The sequence below is a fragment of the Tribolium madens genome, unplaced genomic scaffold (assembly GCF_015345945.1).
Source record: "Tribolium madens isolate multiple individuals breed KSU strain unplaced genomic scaffold, Tmad_KSU_1.1 Scaffold_7;HRSCAF=85;Tcas5.2_LG10, whole genome shotgun sequence".
Classification (NCBI taxonomy): Eukaryota; Metazoa; Arthropoda; class Insecta; order Coleoptera; family Tenebrionidae; genus Tribolium; species Tribolium madens.
Genome location: NW_025401050.1, coordinates 780,447 through 787,774, shown reverse-complemented (window position 1 = coordinate 787,774; position 7,328 = coordinate 780,447). Strand labels below are relative to the sequence as shown.

The 7,328-nt window shown below is 34.9% G+C and overlaps 1 pseudogene; it reads left to right on the top strand.

Moving 5' to 3' along the window:
• The first annotated feature begins 3,038 nt into the window (after positions 1-3,038).
• LOC123010142 lies at positions 3,039-3,947 on the top strand (annotated as a pseudogene).
• Positions 3,948-7,328: the final 3,381 nt, after the last annotated feature.

The following is a 7,328-nucleotide window of genomic DNA, read 5'->3' as shown; positions in this document are numbered from 1 at the left end:
ATTGTGTGTTCACAAACAAATGTGTTGTGCTAATTAGATTGGGAAGTGATGTGCGAAAAGTAAATGATGCGGCCGTAATCAATTACGTCTCAATTCTCCGACAGCAGCGAGCTCACCTTCAATTTCATCTCTGCGATTTTGATAACTCATCTGTCCTTCATTGTCGACACCAATACCTCTGTGTAGCCCCTTTTTTACATTGCTATCACTTGTAGAAAGAAAAAGGAAAGATTGTAAATAATAATCATTTAATTAAATAACAACCAATTAAATTAAATAACAACCATTTCATATAAAAGTTACTGAATAAAATCAATAAAATAAATACTCAGCGGGCAATTGAATATAGCTAAGACTTTAAATAAGATATGTCAAAGATATTATTGGACAAATTTAGAAAAAGACGTGGTGAAATTTGTAAAGGGTTGTCCAAATTGTCAGTCAAAAAAAAGGGAAAAGTTTAAGAAACCAACCAGCTTGTTACAACCCATACCAATAGGGCAAGTATGGTCTAGGATGTCAGTGGATCTTATGGGTCCATTTCCCAGATCAAAACAGGGAAACACAATGGTAATCGTGTGTACGGAATGTGTCTCGTTATGCAAAAGCGGGCGCACTAAAGGACGGGACCGCCAAGAGTGTCGCGAAGTTTATTTTTGAAAATGTAATTACAATTTTTGGGGCACCATGGTCTTTTCGAAGCGATAGAGGTACAGTTTTTCGAAGTCAAATGGTGACGGAGTTACTAAAATTAATGGGGGTAGCGGAGGACGTATTCACTACGGCGTATCATCCCCAAACGAACGGCCTTGTCGAGAAATATAACAAAACGTTAGCAGGGATGTTAGCTGTTTTTACTGGAACAGATCAAAGGGAGTGGGACTTGTCCGTCAAACCAACGACTTTTGGGTATAATACCCAAGACAAGACAAGTGTCCAAGCAACCACAGGATACCCACCATACCTTGTCATCTTTGGACGGTTGCCCACACTGCCTACACAAGCCTACCTAATGGAACCTCAATTGGAAAATGAAAACATCATCGATCTGCGAGAGAGACTTTTGGCAATTCAGGCTCAAGCGGCGCAGTATATAACGAAGAGGCAAGAGTATGGCAAAAAACGTTATGATGCGATGCATCGAGATGTTGAATTTATGGTCGGAGATAAGGTGAAGCTTTTCGTCCCGGTAAGAAAAAAGGCAAAGAGCCCGAAACTAATGTGTTTGGTTTGGTCCAAAAAGGACAAAAGGGAAGTGGTACATGTAAGTGAAATAAATAAATCAATTTCAGACATGTGAGAAAGAGACAAAAAATTCCAAATCGATTCATAAAATAATCGAGTAATTTTTTTGGAAGAATCAAATAATCAAATCGTCGGCTACAATCAATTTAAATCGATACTAATGTTTATGTACCAATTCATCATACTTTTTTATAATTTTCAAACTGAATTTAAATGTTATCTAATGATAATATGCAATTTAATGCCTTTTCACACCTTTGAATTACATTTATTTTAGACAATTTAAGTAATTGTTACCGGGATTGAGAATTTAGGCAACCGGTGAGGCGTAGGAGAGTTGCGGGTCTATTAAGAGGCGGTACAAAGAGATGACGCTAACAGTACCGGTTGGTACTGCTTTTGCTTTTTGTATTCATAATCACAAATCTAAAATCATGTAATAAACTTTGGATACAATTTTTGTGTATATACATAAATAGCACACCAAACATAATTAATATTTTATAGGCGATGTTTTTGAGATACTACCTGAGCCATCCTGGGCTGAAACCACACCTTTGAGAGTGGCTGAAGTTCCTTCACCGAGTATGTAAATACTAAACTTTTTATTATGATCTGTATCGAGTATTCGCATATTGCTAATTTTAAAATTATTAACGTTATAGTACCATAATTAATGGATACTAATAAAATGCTAGGTAGATTATTCTGATTTGCTAAGTAAAATATTGTAAATAGTAGTTAAAATAATCTAAATGATAAGTAGGATTGCTAATAAGTATTAAAATAAGATTTGCTAAGTACAATAAGTACACTACCGTGCATTTATTTTACTTACCGCTTTTGTAATAATATAAATAAAAGCGATATTATTTTCACCTAGCATTTAGTATGTTCACTTAGCAAATGTACTTAGCGTTTGCTTTAATAAGTTCACGTTTAATTTGTTTCATAAAGTAATTAGTAACTTATTCTAAACCCTGTTTTTGATCCCCAACCTGGGCCATCCTGGGATAAAACTCCACCTTTGGAAGTGAGAGGTGTTCCTTCACAAAGTATGTAAATCTTAGACGTTATTTTTATTACTTACTTATTCGCTGAACTATGAGAAAACCAATGAATTTAATGTGGCATGTTTTGATATAGCAGATATAAAGTATTTGTTCTTAATATAGCCCTAGGGTAAAATTGATTAATTAATTAACTTTATTATACTTAATAATGTAAGTTGGATTATCAATAAATTTATGATGGTTTTTACAGATGTATAAAAAACAATGGCCCAAAAGGAAGAGAAAATCAGAACGTGAGTTAATTTATTTTAAGTAAATTTTTACAGCTTTAAAACAGCGCGCAGGCCTTGAGCAAGGAACCGTCCTTAATGAACGCGAGAAGAAATTGTTAAAATTTGCCAAAATTTTGAACTCGAGAATAAGACGCTTGGAAAAAAACCATACAAAATACGAAAGCTGCTCACAAATTATTTAGAGACGAAAAAGTTAGGCATGTTATAGAAAATCTGACTCCTGTACAGCAGAGATTTATTTTAAGTCAATTAAGAAATGCAGGGCGCGCACCTCAAGGCAGAAATTTTACCTTCGAAGAGAAGGCTGATGCTATTGCTTTTTATAAAAGCAGTCCTCGAGGGTACAAATTTCTGTCTTCGATATGGGCACTACCCTCAATACGCACACTGCAGGCAACTCTCAATAAAGTTCCTATCAGTCGCGGCAATTCCAAACATACGTTTCAAATATTAAAGAAACGAGTATGCAAAGATGAGAGAGAGAAAGATGAGAGGCAATGTAGTCAGGTTCTTCAAACAAATTGTTGTTGAAGCTACTGCAGCGGGGCTAAATGTTATTGCCTCTGTGTGTGACATGGACAGCAATAACATCAAGGCAATTGCCGATCTAATAGACATTTCCAAGCGAGTCCGATCTTCGGAAGATGAGGTGGTATCAAACAATATAATCAGGATTCCACTTCCTGATGATAAATATCAAGAAGTGATTCCATTGTTTGATGCGCCCCATCTTTTGAAGGCACTTAGGAATCGTTTATTAGAACGCGATTGCCGATTTAGTTGCCGTGTCGAGAACAAACAAATAACAGGGTTGACTAAGTGGGAGTACATAGAAAGGTTGGTAAAACTAGACCTGGAAAAAGACAGGGCTTTCCGCCTGTTACCGTAGTTTTCGCTTCACCATGTACTAAAACATCGCATCCCAAAGATAAAAGTTTCCGTAGCAGCTAAGGTCTTAAGCCATAAAGTAACCTCAATAATGTATGAGTTTGCTAGTCCTAAGAACGGGAGGTTACCACCTGATGCATGTGACACTGCTTATATTCTACTGAAAATAGACGAAGTTTTTGACAGTGTTCATGGTGGCTTTAAAGGAAAGTCAACAAAGAAACCACTACGTAGAATGGTAGGCCCAGATAGTCCTCATTATAGAGTTTGGCTTGAAGGTAAACAAATGTTTAGCAGCATGGAATTCCTCCCTAAAAATGCAGCGGAGACAATATGGTGTTCGCTTTACGAATCCCACCTGTAAAGCATTTATTCCTTATTACAAATCTTTATTAATTAGGAATTTCTCGAAGTAACATTCTCGTGGCTCTAATTGTGAGGGAGATGATGACTCCCACTGGTGGCCACAATTAGAGATTTTCTTTCACCGACTGCGCCTTTAAGGTGATCCAAGGCACTGCAAGAACAGTGTCACAGGGATCAGTGGCACCCACCACCAGTTACAGATGATGAAACTGACGATTTAGTTGAAACATATGCTGTGGGTTACATTGCCGGATTTCTTATTCGCAACATCCCTTCAGAGGTGTCTGAATGTGAAATCTGTCAAATGAATTTACAGCATAGTGGCGATCCAGATCCACTTCATCATCAACTGGTGCGGACGTTGGAATATGAGTATGATAAACAAGAATTGACGTATGTGAATGTTAACATAATTAAAGTTCCACTTCGTATTTACAACCATCTTAAGGTTCTAATACCTAATGTTGTTTATCATGAACAAATTCGAGCAAGGGTTATTAGCCACCTGAAGCAGACAATGGATTTTGTCCTCACTCGGAATTAATAAAAACCAATTTTTTTGAAAAATTTGTTAATTTATTTATATTCACGTATTTCAAAAAATTGGACAAAATTTTATGCGGTGCTATGGGCGAGAAAATCAATAATCAAGATCCACTGCAAAAGGAAATGTATGCATTATATAAAGATATAGGAATAAACCTAAACCTTAGATAGGTACTTTCAACGTTTATGTAATAATACTTAGTACCCTCGGGAAGCAGTTGTGCGTATCTGAAGAACATTTATTGTATTTGGATTTAAATAATACTCGTAAGGTCGGTTATTTTTAAATCATCACTTAAACCAGAAAAAATTATTTTAATTAGTACATTGTTATTTATATATTATTTTGCTGGTATTAACGACAAGATTAGCTTAATTTTATGATAATTGAAATTTGTTTATGTATATCATTATTTTTGTATTGGATATTATAATCTATATAAATTTAAAAAATGTTGATCGATTTTAATTGACTTAAGATTATCTTTGCTTGACAGGAGCAAGACCACTAGGTATAGATTGAAGTGTTTAACTTATAAAACTTTTTGCTATATTAATACATGTTATACCTAACTTCGTTTTGTGTTGCAATTGTGAGCACTTTGAATACACATTAATTAATTTATTTTTCCATGCTGTCTTATTCAAATAGGTAGTTTATTGTTTCTTCTCGTCTAGTTACACTGTTCTGTGAGCGCATTTTGTATCATATGTTAAGATTATCGTTTTCTTATACAAGCATCATTGTGTGACGTAAAGCTCTTTTTTGTAAAGAATTTAACAAATTAAGATTTTAACCTATCGCCGAAGTAAGTCTAGTCGTTGTTAGTTTTTTTTAATTTCTTGCACTAGTTAATTTTGTACGTATATAGGCTCCGGATAAGTCCTCTGTTATATATTTATTATAGTAATAGTTGTTGTAAAAATATATATCTACATTTATCTGATGATTGTGTAACGAAGTTACTAAAATCAGCCCCCGAGTGTACGCAACCAACCCTCCGAAGCCGACCTGTCTCTACCCGGTTAAGACCTTTTAAAGCCGACCCGACTACACCTGCAGGTGCCCCACCAGAATCAAATCGCGCACCTGCAGCCGGGCACTCTATAAAGCCAACCAAGAAGGAAAATAAAGGGAGTCTTCGAAGAGTTCCAGCTCCAGCTCCAGCTCCAGCTCCAGCTCCAGCGACCCGAAGTGAAGTGAGAATAGTGCCGGAAGTACCGAGTGAAGTGCCGGAAGTACCGGAACCAAACCGAAAGGCAAGTCCCCTCACCTCCCCGTCTCCCCCCTTAGTCGTCTAGTCCTAGGCGCGTAAGGAAACTTAGTCAGGGCTGCAGGAAGGCTTGAGAACACCGCTCCCACATTCATTTATTTTCATTCATTTTCTTGTAATGTGCTTCATCTTAGCTCAAAATTTGTTAGTAGGGTTGTAACAGATTCTTCTTTTGTACAGCAATCAAATGTTTTTGACTTATTTCACCTCAAAGACTTGCGACGTTGTGGTGATAGCTGTGGTACGGATATTAATTAATACATTTTATTGTTATCCATACCAAAAATGGCAAAGCCTGTCAAGAACTTCAACATAAAACTGTTAATTTTGTAAAAAATTACAAAAATCCCACTTATGTAGTTTTATAACGACATAAACATTTCTATGAAATTTTGTTAGTTTATTACCTTTTGGTCCTATCGTATTGGAATAATAAAATTATGTAAACTTTACAGTTTTTTATTTTATGCGATATCTGTCAGTACTGGTTTCCTAGAAACGAAAAATATCTGAGTAAAATCGTTTTTTGGTAAAAGAAAATTGTGCAATATTGCCGCTTTGTGCTGTTAGACAAACTGTTTAAATTTTAAAAAGAATCTATTTAGACTATTTTTGGAATGATAGTCACAATGTTTCAATAAAAAAGGACGCGCCTGTTTCAATTGTGGGCGCCTTTTTATCATCACCCTGTATTTAATTTAATTTATATTTTATCTGTTTGCCACTTTCACAACCACACCTGGTGAAACAGTGGCTCGATAATGTAGGGGCGGATACAATTACTTCAAAAAAAGGATTTCAGATTTGCTCCGTTCATTTCGAAGAAGAGTGTTTTGATCGAACTGGTCAAATAATTCGTCTGAAGCCTGCCCCACATTGGTTTTGGATAGAGAGGTGAAATGTTGAAGGGTATTGTTAAAATGACAAGGAAAAGAATCGTTTTATTTTACTTTCAGCCTTGTTGGATTTTTTTTTGATATGAAGTCTGTTTTATTTTTAATGTATTTTTTAGCTTTTTGCTAATATTGACAAAATATAATGTGGTCGTGAGTGCTAGGTAAACTATATTGTTTACATTAAAATATTAGTAAAGCTTTTGTATGAAGTAATTACTGCTTTATGTAGGTATAGAGTATAGATATGCTGAATGAAATGTAGCTTTATGCGTTAACTATATTTAGTTGTGAAATCTGCATTACTGCACTTCAAAGTAACAATTGATAGCATTCAAAAATCGTGGAGGTTTAGTAAATCCTTCCTCTGACGTAATAAAAATTTGTCGTGAATCTGAAAAAAGCTGCCGCCGATTACTTGCAGCAACTAATAATCGTCCTGTCTCAGGTAATAATATTTTAATTTACGTAGTTGATGTTGTTTTTGCTAATTTACCAGATAATATATTCAGTTGTTTAAATGCTCATATTCTTGATTTTGAAACGATCAAACAATCATATTCATACCTTGACAAAACAAACTATAATGAAATTTTTAAAAATTAGGCTTCATCATGTAAATCGGAAATTTAATATCAATTTGTCTGGTGCCAGTATTCGACAAAAACTAACTAAAATAGTTTTGTTTAAACATCAATAAAACAATAAATACAAAGGAAAAGTAGTTTTAGGTTTGCTTTGGTAACGTTTACAAAGAACCAAAACAACTGATAACTGGTAATAAGTTATAATTATTTATACCACTTTTAA